The 26,623-nt window shown below is 37.2% G+C and overlaps 1 protein-coding gene across 1 annotated transcript in view; it reads left to right on the top strand.

Moving 5' to 3' along the window:
• The first annotated feature begins 8,410 nt into the window (after positions 1 to 8,410).
• Positions 8,411 to 26,623, top strand: part of LOC109429397 (cytochrome b5-related protein-like) — a 59,415-nt gene continuing 41,202 nt past the window's right edge. The window contains exon 1 of the mRNA XM_062850955.1: positions 8,411 to 8,923. The gene's annotated coding sequence lies outside the window, so the exon portion shown is untranslated. The remainder of the gene's footprint in view (positions 8,924 to 26,623) is intronic.

The following is a 26,623-nucleotide window of genomic DNA, read 5'->3' as shown; positions in this document are numbered from 1 at the left end:
GAATCCCTACAGGCATTACTTCCGGATTACTTCCGGGATTCCTCCAGAATTTCTCCAGAGTCTCCTCGAGGAACTCCTGCAGAAATAAACCCAGGAATTTCTTCAGGGATATCTGCAAGAATTTCACAACCCGAGCAGGAGAAAATAGCTGAAGAATAACTAACTCAGGTATGGAAAACCGAATACCTACAACCTGAATGAGGTATTAAGTAGCCCTGGATAAGAAGTAAAATACCTAAAATAATAACTGGTGTGTATTCTGTGCATAACGCGTGATTAATGATTTCAGGTGTGACAATACCTAAATAATAATCAGCGGTTTTTCCATACAAATAGCGATTTTTCCATAATTGAATAATACCTCAAGCAGTCCTCAACACCAAACCAATAACTCATTGAGGTACTGTATCAATACCTACAAAATACCAAAATAAGTTATTTTCAATACCTGGATAACCGACCAATACCTTGTCTTGGTATGATACCTGATTTTGGTATTCTCCAGTTATGTGTCTGTAATTCATTCCTGTTCGGGAAGTAATTAATCTGGGAATTCCTTCATAAATTCTGCCAGCAATTCATCCAGGAATTTCCTCAAGAAAACCTTCACGGATTCCTCCAGAAATTCGTCCAATATTTTCTTCTGGAATGAATTTCCTCCAGGAATTGCTGCAGGGATTCCTCCAGGAATTCAACCAGGATTTCCGCTAAGAATTCCTCAAGGAACTTCTGCAGGGATTTTTTCAGGGATTTCTCCACATTTTTTTCAGGGATTCTGTCATTAATTCCTTTGATAATTTTTCCATGAATTCCTCCATAAATTCCTCTAGAAATTCCTCCAGGAATTCTCAAGGGATTGCTTCAGAAATTTCTTCCAGAGGTAGAGAATCCTCCAGAAATTCATCCACTAATTGTTTCAAGGATTCCTCTAGAGCTTCCTCTAGCAATTCCTTCAGGCATTCTTTCAGCAATTCCCACAGAAATACCTCCATGCATTCCTCCAGGATTTCATTCAGCAATTTCTCCAGGAACTCGGAACTTCTCCATGAATTTCTCCGGGAATCAATCTAGGAATTGCTCCTGGACAGCCCTCAGAAATTTTGTCATCAACTTCTTCAGGAATCTCTCAAGGAAGTACTGTAGAAATTTCTTTAGAAATGCTTCCAGGATTTTTTTCGGGAATGCATTTAGGAATTTTCCAGAGTTTTCTTCATGAATATTTCCAGAGATTCCTTCAGGGATTCCTCCAGGAATTTCTCCACGATTTTTTCAGGGATTCCTCTAAGAAATCCTTCAAAGATTTCTTCTGGAAATCCTCCAGAAATTTCTCCTGGAAATCCTCCAGAAATTCCTCCAAGGATTCTTTCCCGATATCCTCTAGGGCTTTCTGCAGAAATTGTTCCGAGAAACTTTCCAGGAATATATTCAGGATTTTTTAGGGATTCCTCCAGGTAGTCCAAATATTCCTCCAGGAATGGCTTTCTCTACAATTTTTCCCCGGATTCCTTCAGAAACTCCTTCGAGGATTTCTCCACAAATATAGAAATAATAGAAATGGAAATATGAATCTCTCAGAAATCCTCTACAGATTCCTCCAGACATTCATCCAGTATTTTTTTTCCAAGAATTTCCCAAGAGATTCATTCAGGAATTTCTCTACGAACTCCTTCAGGAACTACCCCAGGAATTTCTTCAAAAATTCCACCAGGAATTTTCCTGGAATTGCTCCTAGACATCTTCCAGAAATTATGTCAGCAGTTTTTCCAAGAATTTCTCCAGGAAATCCTCTAAGAATTTCCTCAGAGATTTTTTCAGGGATTTCTCCAATTATTCTTCCATGAATTCCTCCAAATATTCCTTCTGGGATTGCTTCAGGGATTCGTCCAGAGATTTCTCCACGAATTTTCCCAGGGATTTTACCAGAAATTCCTCCAGGAAATTCTTCGAAGATTTCTCCAGCAATTCCTCCAGAAATTCCTCTAAGGATTCTTCCTGGAAATCTTCCTGGAGCTGCTCAACGAGTTTTTTTTTTAGAAATTTCTCCCAGAATTGGCTTTTTTAGCGGTGTTGAGACCATTCCATATTCTGAATCTGCATGTCGAAATCCAAATTTTCATCAATTTTGGTGCCCGGGAACCTATTTAAAAATCAATTTGAAGCTTGTATGGGAGCGATTTGTCGAATCACCCCTTGTCGCATTTTGTACTGGGTGGAGCTGTCAAAAGGTGATTTCAAAAAATCTCTTTGAAATTAATTTTAGGTATCAAAATAAAGTTCTAAAAATCTGAAAAAAAATCATAGTGACTCAGAAAATGATGCTCTTTCATATAAAATCAAAAAATCATTACATTTTTCAAAATTTAAAAACTCGATTCCTCTGGAGATTTCTCCAGGAATTCTTTCAAGGATTGCTCCAAGAATTTATCTAAGAATTTCTCCAGGAATTTCTGCTGGGTCTCATCCAAGAATTGCTCCTGGGATTACACCAGAAATTTTATCAGAAGTTCCTCCAGGCATTCCTTCAGGATTCCCTCTACAGATTTTTTCTAGGAATTGTTTCAGGGATTCTTCCAGGAATTCCATCAGAAATTTTCTCAAGAATTCCTTCAAGGATTTCTTTAGCATTATCTCCGAGATTTTCTCAGGGGATTCCTTCCTGATTTTTTCCAGAAATTTCGCCAGGAATTCCTCCCAGAATTCCTCTGGAGATTTCTCCAGGAATTCATCCGGGGTTTGCTAAAACAATTTATCCGAGGATTTCTGTAGGAAATCCTCCTGCTGGGTCTCTTTCAAGTATTTATCCAGAAATCCCTCCAGGTATACTTTCAGAAATTCGTCTGGGAATATATTCCAGGGATTGTTCCAGGAATACCTGCAGTGATTTCTTCAGTAATTCCTCTCAGTTTTAATTCAAAAATTCAGGAAATCCTTCCTTCAGAAACTTCAAAAATCATTCTATCATTTGTTTCAAAGATGTACCAAAGAATTTTTCCAGGGTTACCTGAAGCTGTTTTTTTAATTACTTAAAGAATGTCTGGAGGAATTCCACCAGCGACTAGTATTGGTAGATAATTAAAAAAAAGATGCATACAGGAATCAGGAAATTATCCAGGGATTCCTCCAGACATTTCTTTTTGAATAAATTCCAGGATTTTTTCAAAAGTGCCATTATTTGAGAGTTCTTCGGAAATACCTGCAGCAAAATTCTTCAAGAATTTCTCTATGCATTTCTTTCAGGAATTCTCGCAGCAATATTTCGAGGGTTTCCTTCAGTGATAGTTTCAAGGTTTTTATGAGAATACTTTCACAAATTCTTCAAAGGATCCTCCCGGAAAAACGTCAATTGACATTTCTATAGGATTATACTCTGAGAAGAGTATATGCAGTGTATGAGTATATGTATAAAACGATCTTTAGGGAGATTTCGACAAGGATGTACTCGGAACAATTCAACTGAAGGTTTATTCTTAGAGGAGTAGAGGTCCAGGACATTCCAAGATTGCCAATTAGCATATACAAACTGGATGATTAATTACTGAAAGAACTTCAGTTAGTCATTGATGATGATGATGATTGAGTACCCACCATCAGCGCAAGGATTACCTATGGCTGCAGAGTCATACCGGAAGGGAATGATCTACCTGATGGTTTGTTGTAGCAGGGTAAGCTAAATTCACTGGAAACCGTCGGAAGACAACACGATGGTTGTTATTTCGTGACAAAAGTCTGGTCACCCCACGAACATTTGCCCAGAAACCAGTTCATTTGGCTTCCTTAGGCTACCCCTCCCAAAATCCCAAGTATCATGTAATTTAAATATAATTTATTATATAGTTGACCAATTACCTGATTTTACCTGAAATAATACATATTATTATAATACATAGAATTTTGATTGTAGGTCAAATTGCAATTACAACTTTGTTTACCTGAACAGCGTTGTAACAAATCATTATCATATTAAAGTTAAAATAATGCAAATAGCACTGAAACAAATGGCGTATTAGTAGTGATAAAACAAAATATAAAAATCAAACAAAGCACAAAAAAGTAAACCAAATTTTGATCTTATAATTCATCTACATTTAAATTAACCAAGCTAAAGAATTATGATATGAAAATTTGTTACGGTAGATCTTAAACCGTAACGCACCATTATAAGGTGATCTACCCACGTTATTGGTAAAAGAACTTCAGTTAGGTAGTCATATTGACAAAAAATAAAATCTTCGGACGGGTTTCCATCATGTTCTATTGGAAAACATTGTTTAAGGAAAAGAAAATTCAGGATTAGTCCTCAAATGAGCTCTAATTTCTTACGAATGTTTTGTAGATATCACCAAAAAATCTGAGGTCCAGAAGAAACAACACCCGAGTAATCCTATATCTTCTAGAAATTGTCCACCATTGTTATTACATTCAATTTCACTGTGTTGCGTTTAGTTATAAAGGCTAGTAGGTACAAATTTGCCAAGGGTGCTTGCCCCTCCCTGACCAAAAAGCTGGCTACGCCCTTGGCTGCACTGGTGTCGTCATATCCTCCGTTGCCGTGATTTCCCGTGCCTACGTTCTCCACGCTATAGGGCACTGCATGCAATACTCTCCTTCTCTTTCACTCTTACAGAAATTTCGTAAACAACAAGGCCAAGAAACGTCAAAATCCCATATAAAATCAAAACAATGCAGTGCCCTATTCAGGTGTTGATGGAAGTGCTGCTTCCACCTTACGATCACCTCACGCTCATTCGTCAAGAGGCCTCCGTTCTTATCCCTGCATATTTCGGCTCGAAGCCGTTGCGGGATACATTGAGCTTCCGGTAGAACTTTCGTGTTTCTTGGGAACGGCACAGCAGTTCCATTTCTTCGCACTCCACTTCTTCCAGGCGGCGCTTTTCTCCCGAAAGAGGCGGGTCTGCTGTTTCCGCTTCTGTTTATAACGTTCCACGTTCTGTCGAGTCCCTTGCTGCAGCATTATCGCCCGTGCTGCGTTCTTCTCCTCCAAAACCGTTCTGCACTCTTCGTCGAACCATTCGTTCCGATTCATGTTCCACGTACCCGATGGCTGCTTTCACTGTTTCACTTGTTTTAGTCGCTCTAGGTTGTACCGTGGTGGTCGCCGGTACCGCACATTGTTAATGATGGACAGTTTTGGGCGCAGTTTGATCATCACCAGATAGTGGTCGGAGTCGATGTTGGTGCCACGACGTCGATAATGCCGGAGTAGTGCCGTCCATCAATCAGAACGTGGTCGATTTGAGATTCCGTCTGCTGCGGTGATCTCCAGGTGTTACGATAAGGGAGGCTGTGTTGGACAAAGGTGCTACGTATGGCCATGGTTTTGGAGGCGGTGAAATCAATGAGTCGTAGGCCGTTTTCGTTCGTCTGCTGGTGGGCGCTGAACTTTCCAATCGTCGGTCTGAATTCATCCTACTGGCCTACCTGAGCGTTTAAATCTCCTATGATGATCTTGACGTCGTGGCTTGGGCATCGATCGTACTCGCGTTCGAGCTGCGCGTAAAATGCGTCTACACGTTTATTATACTGAAGTTGAAGAATTGGCCCTTGATCCTTTCGTCGCTCGGCCACCAATCGCTCCTGTTCAACACACCTCCTGCAGCGCTACGATGCCGAACCCGCGGTCCTTCAGTAGATCGGCGAGTATGCGGGTGCTCCCAATGAAGTTGAGAGATCGGCAATTCCACGTATGGAGTTTCCAATCGCAAGTCCTTTTTGTTCGCTGGGGTCGTTGCCGTTGGTCTCGGTTCGTATTAATCTGTTGCTGATTTTCCGCTACAATGGTCTTCAACGGTCGGCTCGTAGGGCCTGACACCAACCCACTACTTTTCGGAGGACCATAGTGCACAGTTGAGCTTAGAGTCCTTCCCTGGCACTCAGCCTCCCTTAATATGAGTATCAGATGCCTCTCCTGGAGAACAGTTTCCTGGAGAACAAGTTCCCACCGGGGTTGATTACCCGATCTTCCCTAAGGTTGCTCATAGTTTCCAGCCAGTACCACGCAGAGGTAGGGATAGGAGTTACCGGGCAGAGGCTAGTGGATCACAGGGATCTGAATTACGCAACATACCCAGCCTTTACCGTGCCAACATGGTAAGGTAATGCATTCTAAAACAAATCCTTCAGCAACAATAGGGGGACTTACTAAACAGATTAAATTATTGCGTAAGCCATGATTTTCTGCTAATTAATGTTTCATGAAATTGCGAATGAAATTATCAAAGATTGCCTTGGTGATCCCGACGTTTAATCAGAATACTATTTAATCAGTGGCACGGTGTACAACATTTAGATATTTATGCCGTGATCAGTGGTTTACGCTGTTTAGTGAATACCCCTAATCAATGGTTTCTCTGTGTTTCGACCACCTTTCCGCATTGACCACAGAGGAGCAACTACGAAGAGCATGTTCCAAATGAATGATCGATGCCGATTATCGATCGGGACTGCTGATCGATTGATGTACACAGATAAAAATAATGAGATTTACACGTCATGTAAACTTCATTTTAGTCATGTAAACTTAATGGTATGATGGTTTACATGATATGTCATGTAAATTTGTGTTATATGTCATGTAAAAACTCAGAGTCATGCTGAATTACATGACATATAACGGAAGTTTACATGATATTTTATGACTTTTACATGATATGTCATGTAAACTTCTGTGATATCCCACGCTCCAATTATGTGCATCATATGTAACAGAATTTTACACTCTTTTTTCGATCTGTGTAGATCAGCAGATGCGTGCTCGAAAAATGCAAAGTCATGATGTGGTAGCACAAGAAAAATGGCATTCATTGCGCAACATAATTCGCACTACCGCAAACCTTTCACTGCTCGCGAAATTGCGCTGTGAGAGCGTTTTATAACATCTGATCGGCACGCTAAGAGATTTTGATAGATCAGAGCTGTAAAGTTGATGTCGACGTTTTTTTTTTCCTGAGTGATGCCTAATTATTTCATTTATATACTTCATTGTGCATGCCATTCTCACATTCAAACGGCGATACATTAAGAGTTAAGGTTTTCCGTCATTTGTGATGGTTTTAAGATTGTAGAACAGTCTGTAGCGCTCTGTTCAATACCAAAAAAAGTAAATTTGAATGGACTATTTTTCACGTGAAATGCATCCCATTCGTCAAATCACTATGAATGATTGACGTTATGGCTAGACTGGTTCAATGATTTTATTTTATGTTTACGGGTCACTGTGCAAGATGGGTCAGTGCCGTTTTCGAGCGCATTTGTTTTGATTGTGTTGATCATTCTGTTAGTGATCAGCATGTATTCTCATTTTGCACACCAAACTGGCCGGATATCTAAATTTTCATGAATTTAGATGTCCGGAAACCTATTCAAAATCAATTTGAAGTTTGCATGGGAGCGATATGTTGAATCGCCCCTCGTCGGATTTGTTTTTTTTTATTCCTGTTCGGGTTTGTTACTGCGACCAGTTTTTAGATCTATTGTAACATTACCCGTATCCTTAGTGTAGTGCATGTCGCATTACTCAATTGCCATTGAGGGGCAATAAAGTATCGATTTTGATACAGTTTTTGTTTTGTTAGGACCCGGGTTTTAACATTAGCAGCAATATCATTCCAATAATGGAACATGTGTTCAGCAATAAGACTTCTAGTATGTTCCTTGCGTACTAGCACTTTCCAGTTTTCGAAGAGTTAGTACATACATGGATCCCTAACCCAATTTGATTCCTTTTGCATTGAGTTTAGCCTCAGATGGTGAGGTTTTTAACTATATGCAAAGTTAAGTTGGTAAACTCAGTTTTATTCAAAAGCTGGAAGTCACCAAAACACCAGTAGTAAGTACTAAATACTATAATTCCTTGAATTAACAGAACACATATTCCAAAATTGAAAAATAGGACGACACTAGATTTGGGTTTGGTAGATCTATCACCGCAACGCAACCCAAAAAGGCGATCTACCCACGCTACGGGCTCCGTTAAAGATTGAGCATCTTTTAAACCCCCTCGACCATTCATCCCTCAGCACGGGTCGCCTGACACCTTGGATTGGGGTTACCTGTTTGGTGGACTTTTACCCCCGGAACAGGTGGTCCGTAGTGCTATTCTAAGCCGGCAGCTACACGGACTAAGTCCCATCAAACAATGATTTCGAAAAAACTCGGACAAAGGTGCAGTTTTGTATAAAATAAAAAAATGAATAAAATTGTCAAAATAGGAAAAAAAATAGTGAATTTGGAACAGTTTAATATGCTCAAGTTTGATTAATTTTATTGCACCGGAGAGCGCCACAGTAGAGTGTGGCCGGTAACCAGCGCAGAGAAAAATATTACTCTTTTCGTCGCCGCCGCTTGGCAGTGGGTTTATCCGGTTTACTCACCTTTACCGATGATCTGCGGAGACCGGTAGCGATTGTACCACCATGCAAACCTTGTGGAGAATATGGAAGCCCATTGGAACGGGGGAGCTGTGGTTCAATGCCAGAGCGTGGAGAACGAGAAACCGTTCCTTTGCATGTCTTACCTACTACTGGATGAGTGATATGATATCCGAAGAAACAATCCATCGTTGTCTGATACTGTTCCAAGGACCTGAACAAAGAATGCTATTTGTTCTCCAACTCCAGCAGTGGCTTGTCAATCGCTACGCGCCGTCGTCGTATGACGCACTGTGGCAGTCAGTCGGTGGCCAGTGCTGAACTGTTGAGTAAAAGTCTATAAAGATTGGCGATGAGACAAGGTGGACTGGACAGGCTTATAATTTTGTTTTGTTTTGCTCACGATCGGCACTGAACCGGAACGTCTGAGCGGACAAGAGCTTAAGCCATCGAACGGGTGGATTGGTCGTTGCCTGCCGCCTGCCAGTAGAGTGCCAGTGCGTGGACGTTACGGATCACGGAATCGAAGTTGAAGTGTAAGTTGGTAGTGGAAGCCGGACGCATTATCGGTATCGGAAGTAATTGCTGAGATGTACAGAAATAGCATGGCGGTATTTGAAAATAGTGGTGTTTGGATAATCATCAGAAAGTGTCAATTTTGAGATACAGAAGTTTAATTTAGCATGTAAAAAAATGGTAAAACTGTGAAATTCTATAAAAGGCTATTGCCGACGCAACCTCGCTGGAGCTGTATACGAGCAGCAAAGTTGCAGTCTCATTGTTCAAACTAATTGGAACTTCTAATGGGGTGCAATCAATTTGTATTGTACTATGTTAGGACTCCTAAGCACTGTTTTTTTATTCTGCACTTTTTTGCCTACATTTCAACTGGCCATCAGATTTTCTGTTGAAGTTCAACAACAATGAAGCAAGCACAATTGTTTAATGTAATGCAGTGAGATGTATTATAGCATCGTGATCAAGCCTACCCAAGTAACCACAAGCATTATATCATTGCAGTAATTTAGTATAGCTAATGCAAGATAACATTTATTTAACATGTGTCAAATAATGAAGCATTTGACCTACATTATAAATACATTGAAGCATTAAGGGTTTTTGACAGATCCATATAGTTCTATAGGGCCGTTGTTTAAAGCTTCATAGCAAATAATAATGCAATCATTTATTGCTTTATTTATACCATTTACTAAAGTTTGCATCGTTTCTGAAAAATCCATTGTAAACAAAGTGAATTGCGAAGAAATGCGTTGAAAAGTATTGGTTGGAAAACCCTTTTGAAAAAGGAGAAAACATGAATCTAAACTGTATATAACGCATTAATTTCACTTCATAGTGTTTTATATGACCTGTTATATAAAGTTGTTTTGTCATATAGGCACCATTAAAGTAGGTTTAAAGTGGAAAGTGGCGCTACTATTGTGGATATAAAGCTTCACCTACAAGTTTTATAGTAGTTATTGCTAAAGCATATATAATGCTTGTCATCGGGACTTTGCAATAAATATTTAAAACGCGAGAAAAAAAAAGATAAAAAATGGCGACCCGAGAGATAAGAACATCCCAAGTAACACAGCTTGTTAGATAATAGTTAAAAATTCACTTCTACAACTTAATCAGAAGTATTTTTCTGGTTTGATTGACTTAAAATTGAACACTTATATCATCAAAGCAGCGCAAAAAATGGCGGCTTATATAACATCTTACAAGTTACATAAGATGTATTCGAATACTCTTATAGTACTAAAAATGAATTGGGCGCTTGAGTTATTATTATCTATATATAAAAATGAGTTTGAAGTTCCTTTGAGGCAACAAAACTCAAGAACGAATGAACAGATCAGCATGATTCTTGCACGGTTCGTTTCGTATTCGTGGTGGCTGTGTTTATATGTACAAAAAGTTACCAAAATCAACTAGAAAAGTAACAAAAATAATAAAGTACTGATTTTCCATGAGCTGGGAAGGAAATCAACACGACTAAAATTAAATCAATCTAGAGTGCGGTGCTATTTTGAGCTCAACAGTTGTCAAACCATCACAAGACGGCAAGACAAAGGTTGCCGGGACAGCTAGTTAGTTATAATTAAATAATTTGACTCTATTAAAACTTGCAAAATTCATTTATAATACTGTCATATATATTAGTTGAAACTAAGCTGATTTCAAGTAATATAACTTAGAGAACACACTTATATCGCATACCATATGCAGATGTTAAAGTAACGCTAATTTCAAGTGATATAACTATCTTGCATTGCCAATTTAGAAAAAAATCAATGTGAAACAAAAAACTGTCCGAAACAAAATCTTAAGACTGTTTTGATTAATACACTTATATTGAATTCCTTCAACACGAAATATATTTTCTTATCGATGGCTTCGATGGCTTTTCAAAACTATTGAATACCCGTTTCAGAAATGGGTGTTCCTTAGTAATGATAGTTATGTTTACATGCGGTTCGAAATTTATCGTGAAACCATCATTTTTACTCGCCCATAAATTCAGCGCCAGTAATTTGAAATGATTACGCAAAATAAATCATCCAAATAATACCCCTTTGTGATGATTGATTGTTAACCTGCCTGAAGAAGCAATATGGCAGCTGGTCTGAAAAAGCTACTACAGTACCGTTCAAAATGGTATAAGCTGTTCTAATCACAATTTTAATTGAAGGAACGAACCAAGTCGAAAAGATTATTACTGATAATAGCAGCATAAAATTACCATATCAAAATATTAACACGAAGTTTACAATATATCAAACCCTATTTTTACGCAATAAATGCGTCCGCCCAAAATCAGAATCGTATTGAAAAATTGGGTATCTTCGAACAAATTATGTTGAACAATCAAATCAAAACGATCTTTTTTACGTAATTCATCCTCCGCAATGTAGTCGAAGTGACTTCGAAGAAATCGTGAAAAATATGAAAAAATAATTCGCGTAAAACGTACTGTAGAAAAAAATAAAGCATACGTATTAATGTTTGTGAACGGTACTGTAACGTGAATCCTACTGAAGGATTTATCCATGTCTACAGACTTTGATTTGAAAGTACGTTTAAATGACGTTCAAGATACATTATGACAGCAATCCATGGTTTTCCGTTACATTTACATATATAATATGCCTAAATAACATTTCTACAACATACACACATCAAAATAAATTTTTTTTATTTTTAGCCATCATTACAACATTTAAATAACTAAATTATAACTTATTCTCTGGTTTGGCTAGATCTGTCAAATGTCAAAGCATTATTGTCAAGAACTGCGTTGTTTACCTTTTTGATGGTAAAAAAATCTCGTCGGTTTTTACAGTTTCCACGGGCTTGTGCATGTTGCATTGTCGTCGACGATTTTCCAAGTCAACGCTTTCGTAGTAATTGGAGACGCTTCTACAAATGCATGCAACGCAAGACGAAGCAGAACGAAGACGCCTAAAATGACGATAGAGCATCTGGAAGCTGACGAATCCATGGTGGATGTGGATGTGCACTACCGGGCGATTTCTCTGGAAGTTTATCATTGGCGTATCTCGGATTTTTTCCTAGGGGGTGCCTGGGGGGTGCCAGTTTCAGTGGCTTCCAGGTTGTTTTTCTTTTTTTTTATGTAAAAAGAAATACCGATCCACCCCCAATTTCTCAGTACAATGATATACTGCGTCGCGGGACAAATTAGCTCGAAAATTTTAACGCGCAATATATTTTTTTAATCCGAACCATTGTACTGACTTTTTATTTTGCAAATGTCTACTTTTTTTGGGTTTTCGTCGATTTTTTGGACTTCCATTATCTATGCTATTAGGTATTTCTTTACCAATTCCATCAAAAACTCCTTTGGAAGTTCTTTTATAAATCGCTTATATAATTTAAATAAAAATTATTTAGACAATTTCTTCTAGATTTCTTCAGTAATTATGTAAGAAATTATTGCAGCAGATGATTTTGGAACACCTTCGGCATTTTCGATGTTACTTGCATTGAACATTTATTTGGGAATTTTATAAGCGCATCCTTCGGAAATCTTGGAAACTTCTATTATTACTTTTTTAACTTCTTTCTTTGGCAATTGATTCGGCAATTTTCTTAGAAATTTCCTTCGGAAATTTCTTTGAAAAAAATCTTCGGCGGTTTTTTTTTAATTCTGTCACTGCAATCACTTTTGCAATTCTTTCTAAATTTTCTTCAGAAACTTCTTTGATAATTTCGGAAATCTCTTTGAGAATTCCTTCGATTTTTTTTGTGAATGTTTGTGGAATTTTTTATATTTTCATCAGGAATTCTTCTGGTAGTTCTTATATGAATTCTTTTGGCAACTACTATGAAAGCTCTAAGGTAATTTGAATAGATTTTTTCCGGATAGGGTTCGCTTCAAGCAAATCCAGTTGAGAATTTCTGAATTTCCAGTTCAGCAATTTTCGGAAGCAATAAATTTAAATACATTTAAATCATAAAGAATTACAAAAGTAATCACGATAAAATTGCCTGAAAAATTTGCAAAATAACTGAAAAAGAAATTGCAAAGATAATTAATGAGGAAACGCCATTGAAATATAGAAAAAAAAATCCAAAGAAATCGTTGATTGCATTCCCAAGAAACGTAACTAGTTGAATATCAGTTTCTTAAACTAAAGTTTGCTTTAGAGTGGTTTGTTCCTCTCCTATAAAGCTAAAATGTTTGTTGGGTTCCAATGAAACTACCGTAGAAATTTTCAAAAAAAAAAACAACCATGCCGAAAAAAAAACCTGAAATGGTCATACTGCGGTTTAGCAAATACGGATCCATGTGTTCTTGAATCCCACACATTCATGTCTCATTTTGTCAATTAACAACATTCTGTGCCTTCTAATTAATTACAAGTTTTCCCGTACATTCCTATAGGATTTCACTAGATATTTTTCTAGTAACCCCCTAGGATTTCTCTGGAAATTCCAACTATTCCCGAATTTCGTTTAGGGATTTCTATTGGGATTCCTTCAGCTAGAATTCCTTGAAGAAGGCCAAGAGGAGTTCCACGTGTAATACAATGATTAATTTCTAGAGCTCCATAAATTCCTGGATGAGTCTATAGAGAAATCCCTAGAAGAATCAGAAGTATCCTAGGAAAACTGGCTAGAAGAATCCCGCCAAGAATTTCAGAAGAAATTTCTAGAGGGATTCCTGCAGGTATATCACAGTAAGAATTTCTGGAGGAGACCTAGGAGGCATTCCTGAAACATTAGAAGCAGCAGGAATCGCTTATGGAATCCTAGGAGGAGTTCCTGGATGAAAGTCAAGAGGAGCTCCTGGAGAAGTCCAACAAGAAATATTTGGAGAAATCCCAGATTTTTTAGGATTTCCAGTAGGACACACCGAAGGTACTTCTGCAAGACGCCAAGAAAGATTGTCTTGAATAATTCCAGCAAGTTTTTAAAGGAATCTCTGGAGAAATTCTTAGAAGAATCCGTAGAAGAATTCTGGGAGGTATTGCGGTAAGAATGACTGGATGAGTCCTAGGAGAAATTGCTGGAAAACCACAACAGGAATAGCTTGAGAAATCCAGCTGAAATTCCTGGATGAAGGCCAAGAGGTGTTCCTGTAGGCATCCCATGGGAAATTTATGAGAGAATCCATGGACAAAATATCTTGGATAAAAAATCCTGGAGAAATCACCGGAGAGTTTCTGAAGAAATCACAGAAAAAATCTCAGGAGGTATTCTTAGAAGGATTCTGGGATGTATCACTGTAGAAACCTCAGCTGAAATGTTAGAAGGAATTGCTGGAATAAGCTGTACAGGAATTTCTAAAGAAATCCCATCAGGTGTGCCGGGGGGAATCCAAAGAAGAAATCCTTGGAATACCTAGAGAAGTCCCTGCAAGAACCGGTAGAGGTATTCTGGAAGAATCTATAGAGAAGGCCCTAAAAGATTCGCAGGAGGATTTTCTGAAAGAGTCTCAGGAAGAATTCCAGCCGTAGTGCTAGGATAAACTCGTATATAAATTACTACGAAGAATTTCTGAAGGAATTGATGGCAGAATCACAGGAGGAGTTGTTTGCGGTATTCTTGGAAGAAGACCAAAAAGAGTTTCTGCAGGAATTCCATGATAATGCTTGAGAAATCTTTGGATAAAATCTCCGGAGGAATTCCTGGATGCATCCTTGAAGAAATCCTTGGTGGAGCAACAAGAGAAATTTCTGCAAGAATTCCAGGAAGATTGCCTTGAAAGGTCTCAGCAAAAAAGCCAGGATAAAGCTCTAGGACAATCCGTAGCATAATTTCGGAAGTACCACAGTAAGAATTTCTGGAGGAAGAATATCTTACATAGAAGTAATTTCTAGAGAAATCCTAGAATCAGCCATGCCAGGGATATCTTAAGAGAAGTTCCTCTAACAAATGCCTGGAGAAATGCCTACAGTTCTCCTTGAAAGAATCAGTAGAAGTATACTGGAGGAATCCCTGATGGAATCGCAAAGGAATTTCTGGAGGAATCTCAGGAAGGTTTCCTGAAAGTATTGCAGCAAGTAAGTATGACAGGAGAAATCCCAAGAAAGATTCCTAATAGGAATTGCTTGAAGAATTTCAGCAGAATTTCATGGAGGAAGGTCAATAGAAATGCTTGGGGAAATCCCCTGTGGAATTTCTGGAAGAACCTCTGTAGAAAGTCCTGGATATATCTTTGAAGAAATGTATGGAAGAATCAATGAAGGGATTTCATAGAAAAATCTCAGAGAGATCTTCCGGAAGAACTTTCCTAGTAGAATACCAGAAGGTACAACCACAGACAAATAGACGTAACTCTTAAAGGAAATTCCTCAAAAACTTTTGCCCGGTGTCGTTTTCATGAGCACACTGCCACCTGTTGGTAGAACCGCGTGCCACACTGTCGGCCATGATGGATTTTGATTTGAAATTTGTCTAACACGCACACTACTAAACAAAGTGCCTGTAATTTTCATTTGCATCATTCAGCAACGTGTAGGGGAACTGGGGGTAAGACGCCCACGTTAAGGAAGAGTCCAATTTCAACCACGAAACACTTTATTATACACACTTTTTTGGCACTAACATGAAGCACCAACATGTTTCCTTCCAAATGGAAGAAACCATAAACCAGTTTTATGTTTTACTACTAAACAATTCAAATTTGAAAAAAAGTTTGATTTTCAGAATTTTAGTTTTAATGCGGGGTAAAACGCGCCACTAGTCACAGCTAACGCCAGGATGCCAAATTGTGTACATATACTTGCGCGACTGGTTTTTTGTCAACTGTTATTGTTCGTGAATGGTATACAGTCATTACATAATTATGGATCACCTGTAATTATGGGTCGATTCCATGTAAACGTCATAGTGAGCTGTTTTATCAATAATTACTACAAAATGACGCATGGCTGTGTGATTAGTGAACTTATTTACAGTAAAAATGTGCTGTTGCTTGGTTCCAACTTGTGTTCTACATAATTTGTGCCAGAATTTGGATCTTAATGGCTATTTTATTGTAAATAACTAGGGGTGGGCCTTTTACCCCACATATGTCTCAGAAGTTTGGACCCTTGTAAAAAAGTTGTAAGGGTCAAATTCGATACTTTTTCCGCTTGGTACACAAATAACGGGAGTGTGCAAAACAGTTTGTGGGGATAGCGAGAAAAAAAATCGTTTAAATGATGTGAAAAAGTGCAAACATTTGACAGGCTAAATTACATCTGTTAACTGCGCTACGTCTAACAGCCCGTCGAACTCTTCGTGCCCCATTGCCGTCAACGACGTCTGACACTGACAGGCTCTGTACCTTCGACAGCGAACGATATCCTAGAGTGCTGCAAAACAATCGAATATGCAAATCACGCGAAGACTGCTAAAGTGCAAACGCTCGGAATATATCTCCTCAAATTAATTTGTTTGGTTTATATAAGTTTTCTAGTTAAATATTCATACTAAGTTTATTGAATTCGGCATAACAAATATTCTAGTTTTCGGATTCTATATCTAAAAGTAAGCGAATAATTCCTCATGAAGTGCACAGAAACTTAACCCTAATTATTATTGTTTACTTATAGTTAATGATTTCTTTTGTCTGAATTTGTTGAATTACACAAACATTATTATTATATACACATTTCTTAACTTGTTGGGTAAGTTTGCTGTGATTTAAGACGTGCCAATAATGCTAATCTACATATTCCTTAGTCCTTAGTGTGGGCCATAGAATTGGTTTAATTAAAGCAGGACAGCGCATATGAGTCTGACTACTGATAGTATAGGTGAGCGAACAAACCGATAAAGACATGAGGATTTCGATATTAACTGCAATTCTTAACAGACTAGACATTACGAGGACTACAAATTTGAATTCGACGAACATAAGTTGAGTGGTAGCAAGCACCATAGTAAGATTATCAAACCTATACATGTTATAATATCTAACTGTACCTCTATTCTACAGGAATTTTGTAATTACATTTCGGTCGAACAATAAATTAACAAAATCTTCTGCCCGCTACTGCCCAACAACATCAAAAGTAACCAAAATCTTTTTTCGAAGTTTTTGTACAATTTTTTCAGTAAAAATATGTAAACTCAAGTGTAAAGAAGCATTTTGATTCTTATTTTAGCGATTGCAATTGAAAAAAGTACTGAAAATAACGTGGTTTGCCTAAAACAAGGGTGGCGCAACTTGCCCCCTATGGGCGTTATGGCCGCAGTTCCCCTACACTGGCAAACGTCAAAGCGATCGAGCACTAGCGCCTCTGGTGGGTGAATCGCGCAAACCAAATGAAATTTGAAATGATCGTTGAATGCATGAGCCAAGTCGTTTTGAAAAGTGTTACGTCTGTCTGTCTTTGGTATCACAGTGAGAATTTTTAGAGGAAGAAAAATAATGCTGGAAGAATCGCAGCAGGATTTACTTGAGGAATGCTAGCCAGCTAGCCACAATTCCCGAAGGAAGGCGCCTGGAGGAATTTCATGAGAAATTTCTGTAAGAATCTTTGAATGAATTCCTAGAAGGAACATCGGAGGAGCTGCTGAAAGGATCCCAGGAAGATTGCTTGAATAATTCCACCAGAAATTCTTGAAGAAATCCCAATAGAAATTTTTAGAGAAACCCCTGGAAGAATCATAGTAAGAATTTCCATAGAAACCCTAGCAGAATTTGCTGGATCAATCTCTGCAGAAATTTCTAGCATGTACAACCTCATCAGGACTGCATGGAGTTTACTAAGGGAAGATTATTGAAGAAATATCGAGAGGAATCCATAAAGGAAGTCTAGAGAAATCATTGTATGAATAGATAGATACAAGTATTTCTGGAGAAATCCATGGAGAAGTCTGTTGATTGTTCTTACTAATATCCAAACCGCCAAAACGTACAATAGTTATAAAAGTTATAAAAGTAATGGAATTATTATGTGAAGTTTTGAATTTTAGGTGACTGTCAAGGAAAAATTGTAGGGGGTGCCAAATTTGTTCTAGGGGGTGCCAGGCACCCCTGGAACCCCCCCTAGCTACGCCAATGAAGTTTATCATTTGGTTTCAGTTCAACTCATAAAAATTGCAATATTGATGTCAGTCGAAGACAAAAGAGTTTGCTATAGTGCGTAGATTTGTTGTTAATGCGGACGGATCGCACTGCTTTTCTGGCCTTCTGGAACAGGGAGCTAAGTGTACCAAAAGTTGTGTTTGCTAAATGTTGGAAGAAAAACTGATTACTTACAATTGTTTTGTGTTTCGATGTTTTAATAATGTTATGTTATAGTATAATTATTATATTTTATACACGATGAAATTAATGAGCGAAGAACATTTATTTTGTGTTGTTTGTTATTCAAGTACATAATTAGAGCTTAAAAATAGATAGATGTTTTTTCAAGCTCATTTATGACATTTAAGCAACAACTTTAGACATTTTAATTTAAAAAGATGTTTTCTGTGTTACTTGGGAACTTAATTTACATTTAAGCTAAGTTTCGTGTTGCCAAGTAGAGCGCTCAAGTTAGATTCCCTCTTTTTCCGCAAGTAATTTTGACAAATGATCCAGTACGGGGAGAAACGTTACTTTTCCTTACGGAATAAGAGCGCGGTCAATTTTTCCGCAAGGAAAAGTGACAGCTCCATTTGATTCGCACGGGAGGCGTTATGAGTGTTACACTTTTATCCTTACTTGCCATTTGCGAACCGCTCAAGTAATTTTGATGCGGAATCATTACTTGACCATTACTTGTCCTATCTTTTTGCACAGTACGTATGAAGTGGAAACTAGCCATTAAAAATAAACAAAAAAAAGTGTTAAACAACAAAAACATCTCAATTTATCTAAAAATAATCACGTGAAACGAGTTAAAAGAAAAACGCACGAAAAGAAAAAAAAAAAGTTAGCGATCCAAAAAACACATCCACACCCGCGACATTACGAAACTCGGCTCGAAGAAAAACGACGCGGACAACGTGGTCTACCCGCCACAGAAAAAAAGGGATGTTTCGACGTCCCGACTGTAGGGTTGCACGCTTGTACATCTGAAATAGAAAATAATATTAAGTGGTGATAGACTCACGACAGTAACATAATTTTTGACAATAAATCTCTCAAGACAGAGCTAAACATTACCTCAACCCTCCTGAAACAATATTGTGTATTAAAAAAAACAAAATACAATATAATAAATAAATAAATACATAAAACACAAACTAAAGTAGACCAAATTTTGATCTTAGAATCTTCCGGCATTTAAATTAACAAAGCTAGAAAATTACAAGATCAAATATTTGTCATGGTAGATCTTACGCCGTAACGCATAAAGTGAGACAAGTGACATTAATACAAAAACTAAAACAATCAATTAAATGTTCAAAACAACTAAAAAAACTTTGCTATTTTACTATACAAACATTACTGCATATGTACTTAAGGGTATAGAAAACATTTAGTATGAATCTAAAAAGCCTGCTAAAAATCATAACTTAATGACAGCATAATCTGTACTTCTATCAATAAGTGAGACTGTCTATCGCGACCTCCCTGTTGAAGGTTGGCGACTATCCACGGGGTCCTGACCCACAGTTTGGGAAACTATGGTCACGGTGTCTGTGTCAAAAATATTAGCTAAAAAAATTGTATTGCCAAGTCACCTACCAAATGAAAGCTAAGAGTTTCCTTTTTAGTTTTAAGCTAAGATGAAAATGGTGTTGAACAATTTAATTTGTTTATGGTTTCTAGAACAAATTCGTGAAAAAATACGATTTTTCACCTAAAATTTATGTGGGAAAATAACTGTTTAGAAAATTTTGCTCAAACAGGATCAAAAGAAAGACCTTCAGCTTTCATTTGATGAGTGACTTAGCGATACTGATTTTTTTTGTCTAACGATATTCTTCTACCATAGACACCGTGGTTCCCTATTTGGTCATACTTGTTATTTAGAAAATTTCAAAGTTTTTCCTTATTTCATATTTGCCTTTATGTATGTGTTTTATTGACAAGAAGCATTTGAACTCTCGATTATCTGTTTTGCACATGAGACAGTTATGCGTTCACCAGCAGTGCAGCGTTAGTTAATTGCTATTGATAGCTGAGACTCGTACATGTCATCCGTGCGCATCCAAACACGACATCTGCCTTAAATAATTTGATTTTTCATTTATGTTTTTTAGGTTAGGATTTTATTCTTTTTTCCTGTTTCTTGCTAGCATCCACTTATAAGGGTTTTGTCTAGTAAGAGACTCTACTGCACATTGCTTTCACCACAACGTATCTAACGCTTCAAAGCCAAAGAAAGACTTAAGCGACGAACCCGAAACTTTCATAAAATCTGAATTCCTTGCTTCCTTCAATCCCATCCATCGGCATTCAGTTGACTTAGTGTACGATTCGTGAAATCTTATGTGTGAAATACGTAAATATTATAGATTGAATGGATTACACAGACTGCCCAACGTACGACTAGCGGCTCGCATCCGTCTCGCGAGGACATTACGTGCGGCTCGCGGTATAAATTAAGATCAATAATGACATTTGAACGTGGCACAACATATCTAAGTATTTTCTTTTTCTTTTTGTAATTTGAGATTGAAATAAGGTGTGTTTTAAAAGATTCAGGTAAGCTTCTTGATATAGATCCTATTTATTCTGAGTGTCTCACAAATTCTGGGCGAAGTCTTTAATTTTCAACTTAAACTTGGAGATTTTTTCGAGATGCCCAATAAATTTGCTGACATGGCGTGAATACCATTAAATCTTCTATAATATTAATACAATCTTCCAAACTCTACAAGCACGGTAGGTTTAGCGAATTTAGATTTCTGGTCCGCTATCTGGTATAGAGTATACCTATGGGCCGCGACCATAAAAGGTTGGGCAGGCCTGTATTCAATATTTAAACGAGGATTACTGACACCAGGCTTGTCCGCACTGATCGCATGAAAATTCTGCTCTTTTGATTTACACCACCAAAACCATCGTATTTATCCAATCTTCCTATTTTACCTGATAGAAGGATGTTTGAATATTTTAAATGTCATTTCGAACTGTCAAAAAATCGCACCGCAGTGCCGCACTGAGCGTGCAAAGAGAAATTCACTGGGGTGAATTCACCCGGGTGAAATTCTCTTTGCGCGCACAGTGTGGCACTGCGGTGCGATTTTTTGACAGTTCGAAATGACATTTAGGATATTTCAACATCCTTCTATCAGGCAAGATAGAAAGATTGAATAAATACGATGGTTTAGGGGATGTAAATCAAAAGAGCAGAATTTTCATGCGCCGAGTGCGGACAAGCCTGACTGACACATATGATTTCAAATGTCATAGTTCAAACCTTCTACGTTTTTAATAATAATCGCATCTGTAATAAGAACGAGTAAGTTTTACATATAAATTATTCAGTTTTTTTTAATTAGGTAAATACTGGTGTGGTGTATGTAGTCATAGCATAGAGTAACATTCTATTTAGACATTAACAATCATGAGCTTCCATTTGATTTTTACATTAATCGAAACATGAGCATGAGCGTGTGCATAGATGACCACACAATTCGTAGTTGCTACTCCGTGGTTGACCAAAGCAATCGAAATTGCACAAGGAACTAATGAATAGGGCTTTGGACTAGCTTAGTATTCTCAATGTGCACAGTTCTTGAGCTCTCAATTATAGTAACGTCAAAAACGGCGCCGGCCACGTCCTTATGGTCATCGAGGATGGCAGGGAATGTTAGTGAGACAAACGTTGTTATAAAGACCGCGAATCGCTGCATCTCCACGTTTGTCTCAGGAAGGAATTTTTGTTAGCAGGGTAGGGTACATTGGCAATCTTGGGGTTACCTATGGTTGGTGATGTAATTTGACAATGGATTAATAAACACTAACTTTCGCGCACAATCGTCCACTTTTCTATACAAAAACATATCTAATAATAGAATCTTGTGGCGCGTCTCCACCTCATTAGGGAGTAGAAACTTTAAGACCATTCCACGCAGGAATAAACTGAACGCAACAAAAAACACATCAATAAACCAAACCATATGCATTCACAACATGTTACAACATAATACTAAAAATCTGATGTTTTCGTTTTCACGCGAGATAATTGCGAACGCGGACGATTATGCTGCGATACTCACTCCATACAGGAGCGATGCATGCACAGCAAAGAACAACACGATACTCTCGACTATTTTTCCTCACTTAAACAATCCAAAAAGAAAAACTTATCGCGCGCCTCCACCACAATATGAAGTGGAAGTCTTTAGTTCAATTCCCACAGGATGAGCTGAACGCGAGGCTTAGAGTTATATTTACTGATGCATGTATCGTAGGATCATGATTCACATTGGTCATATAACTTTTTTGATTTTAAATCATGCCGTGAAGACTTTCGCGCTATTGTTCACTTTACGCGGAAAGCAAATAATGGATCATTCACGTCAGACGATCGATCAATGTTTCTTCTCAAAACTTAATGTAGTCTACAAAAAAAAAGAGTCTGAGCCGTTATTTGAAGAGACGGACTATACAAAGTGTGTTTCGAAGAATACAAAAAAAAAGTCTACGACTGTCTAAGTCATGTTATTTTACAACGAACATTCACAATAACATAATAGCATGAAACGAGCTCACCCATTTATGTGTCTCCATCGTTGGTTGTCTGTGTATCTCGACGTCGAACAAATCACAAAGGTAAGCGCGCACTAATTTGGATGATTAGCTGCAAAGCTACCGCACAACTCCGATCTTTGGCTACCGCACGACCGAACCACCCCTAACGGAACTAATTTCGGCTCTAACACACGCGTGCCATACACTAGCTGTATATGTGATGTACCCTTACATTTGCATCTACGTGAATGCTTTAAAATCCCGACTTCGATTTGGTGCTCCGCGAAGGCACCACCGGCACATAATGATAAAATGCGAAAAAAAAAAGAACGAACACACGCTCGCCGACCGGGTGGCTTTACGAAACACCGAAAAGCTCATTTCTGAATAGAAAATTAGAAAAAAAAAACGAACCACCGAAGCAAACTCGCGCAACACTGGCACCCGGACGAAATCCCACCACACACTCCATGTACAGCAGAGAAGATGTCAAGGGATAAAACGATTTCAACATAATCAATATTTGAAAACATATTACACTTTGAAATCGAGGGGAAAGATGGAAGCGTGGACCTCCCGTACCAAACGCTTCCAGATAACGATATACATAGATATTTGATAGGCTAACCATTAGGGTGGCCCACACTTATATGAAAAACAAAAATTTCGAAAAATGCCAAGTCTTACCTCCTCAATCAGTTGCTTTGGACTCCCAGAAGCTACGTTCAAAATTTGAGCAAAATCGGTTGAGCCTAAGGGGGCGCTCAAAACGCTTGAAGTTTGTATAGGAAAACTTGGCCAAATGTATGCAGAAATTTTAAGTTTTCGAATTTTGCCGCTAGGTGGCGCTGTAAGCGTTCAATAATCAAACCCTTTGGTATTATTGTAGGTGACTATATGCCAAACAACTTTGTCGAAGACCGCAAAGTGATCCAACGTCTGTGAAAAAAGTTATACCCTAGGCAAAGTGAGGCAAAGTATTGAGATTTCATTATTGATATTATTCCTTTACATGTATTGGAAAAATAACAATAAAGTATATCCTCACTTTTCCTAGGGTACAACTTTTTTCACAGACGTTGGATCCCTTTGCGGTCTTCGACAAAGTTGTTTGGCATATAGTCACCTACAATAATACCAAAGGGTTTTATTATTGAACGCTTACAGCGCCACCTAGCGGCAAAATTCGAAAATTTAAAATTTCTGCATACATTTGGACAAGTTTTCCCATACAAACTTCAAGCGTTTTGAGCGCCCCCTTAGGCTCAACCGATTTTGCTCAAATTTTGAACGTGGCTTCTGGGAGTCCAAAACAACTGATTGAGGAGACTTGGCATTTTTCGAAATTTTTGTTTTTCATACAAGTGTGGGCCACCTTACTAACCATACGTCCCGTATTGAACGGGGCAGTGCCGTTTTTATGACCTTTTAGGGTTGTCCCGTCGTATTGTGGAAAAAGATCGAAATGTCCCGTATTTTTCGAAAAACGAGCATCTTAGTGTTAACAAAAAAAAACTTAAGTTTAACCATCCGTTTAACTTATTAAGATAATGTTTCGAAATATTTTTCTATCATTACTCTTTTCAACAGAACAGATCTTGTTTAATAAGTAAAGGTTGATCCTGTTAACATTTAGAGTTTAATATTAATAATTTAAAGTATCAGAAATAATACCTAAGAACGTACTGAAATTTACAGTTCAACAGGTTTTGCGTGCTTTTATTCAAACTCTCAACAAGCTTAAAATGTACAGGGGATGGCCAAAATGTTTGGGATAGGCAACTTTTTTTCTCCCACAAAAAAAAATCAACATGCTGTAACTTTTCATAGAGTGCATCAAAAATCTCAAATTTTGACTGTTTGTCAATCTATTATGTGTGCATCATTGGTACAAATTTGGGCTCGATTGATTAATATTTCGCGAAGTTAGAACCGTTCGCGTAAAACACTATTTTTAGACAACTCGTTTTTGAGCTGTCATAACTCGGAAACCAGTGAACCAAATTGAATGATTTTTTTAACGTTTATCAACAATATATTGATACCCAATACGGCGTTATAAAATGTAATATTTTTTCACGGCGAATTAAGTTATATCGGGTTGAAATTTTTACCCATATAGAGGAAAATAAGTAAAATTAACAATACCACACAAAAAATATTGAATGTGTTTTTCCTTCAATCTAAATAGGCTCTAATATATCTGATTAGAGATAATTTGAGAACAGAAGTGGAAAATCTTTGGATATCAACACTAAAATTTATTCACATTAATGTAAAAAAATTGCATTTTTTCGAGAAAAGTCCAAAAAGTGTCAATCCATGATAAAACGTTTAAAAAGTACCTATGTTTTAATAGTTTGTGAAGCATTTACATATTGTTAGTGTACGTTCAAAATTTCATTCAATTCGGTTTACTGGTTTCCGAGATATGACAGCTCAAAAATGCGTTGTCTAAAAAAAGGTGTTTTACCCGAACGGTTCTAACTTTGCGAAATATTAATCAATCAAGCCCAAATTTGTACCAATGATGCCCATATAATAGGTTGACAAACAGTCAAAATTTGAGATTTTTTGATGCGCTCTATGAAAAGTTATAGCATGCTGAACTTTTTTGTGAGAGAAAAAAAAGTTGCCTATCCCAAACATTTTGGCCATCCCCTGTAGTTTGTGAAGTGTTAAGCCATAATTTAGTATTACCTATTACGTCAGAATACACCCTTTAGATTCTTCAGCAATTCTACAGAAATTCACTAGAATTAAATGTTAATTTCTCCATTTTTTTCTAAGTCTTTTCTGAATTTTTTTTGACGGAAATTATTAGGTAACTGCATGAGTTAAAATAAAACAAAATAATTATTTCAATATTGTGATTTACCGAAAGCTTTGATGACATCAACACTTTTTATATGATTATGATTATTATTTATATTATTTCTTGAAAGAATCTCATACATTTCTCCTAAAATAGTTGCCCATAAATATGAAGAAAAAAGTGGACAAAACTACGACTATCATAAAAAATCACATTCAATAATAAACAAACAGAACTTTTAGCATTTTCAGCCATTCTTCAATTGCAAAAAAATAATGAAACAATAAAATATTATAACTTCGAGACATATTCCTATGATTATTTTGGTGCGACCTAAATTTCGAAAGCTATTCAGATTTGTGTGCTCTTATTTAAAACCATTTAAACCATCACATAAAAAGGCTTCTTCAAAGTTTTACCCAAAAATAATAGAATTAAGAGGCGATGAATAAAATGTGATTTGGACTCTGACTAATATAACTCTTATTTTCTTACCGGCTTTGAATCTTGCTGTCTTCAATTGTCTTCAAATTAAATTATGCTGAACTTCAAATTTCAAAAAGCATCTAATTTCTTTGTCTTTTCTTTGTTTTATAATTATTTAACTTTTGCACGCTTTAATTTTTTTAATCGCTCGATTGATTCCATCTCAAGTAATAATAACAGCTGACTAACAGCTTATTCAGCCAATCATTAAAATCAAGTTTAAGAACGACTTATTCGTCTGTTGTACAACACTAATTGTTGCGATATTTTTAAACATAATTTAAAAGATAACTTAGTGGTCTCAAAATATTGTTTACACGCGCAGGTTTCTTTTCTTATGTATTTTGCTAAGAGCACTTGAATTTGTATATCTGAGAACTTTTGGAACATAATCGTTCCCTAATGTGTATATGAAACAATTTATAATTTCAGTCCTAAACATTTTGTATGTCCCGTATTTTATGCTCATATGTCCGGTTTTTATCTTGTTAAGGACTGTTCATTTTATAAAGAGGACAACTTTGCAAGGCTATAAAAAGAAAACGCGTAGTTCAAATTTGAGCAGCCTTGGTTAGTTGTTCAGTACATTATATTAGTCGATAATAACCATAAATAAATTGGGTTAAAATTATTAAACTTCATAGAAATGTGGCAAAGTGTTTCGAGAGATCAATTTTTCAATTCCCAAAAACTAAAGATAAACACAAAATTTCTGTAAAACATCGGTGTATCGTTTTTAATTGAATAAAAGTGTTTGCCATGCTGCAGCAGTTTGAGTGATACATATTCTGGCAAAATATAAACCTAATCGGAATAATGGTTGTTGAGATATTAAAG

Source organism: Aedes albopictus, chromosome 2, assembly GCF_035046485.1.
Source record: "Aedes albopictus strain Foshan chromosome 2, AalbF5, whole genome shotgun sequence".
In the NCBI taxonomy this organism is placed as follows: domain Eukaryota; kingdom Metazoa; phylum Arthropoda; class Insecta; order Diptera; family Culicidae; genus Aedes; species Aedes albopictus.
This window is presented reverse-complemented; position numbering and strand designations above follow the sequence as displayed.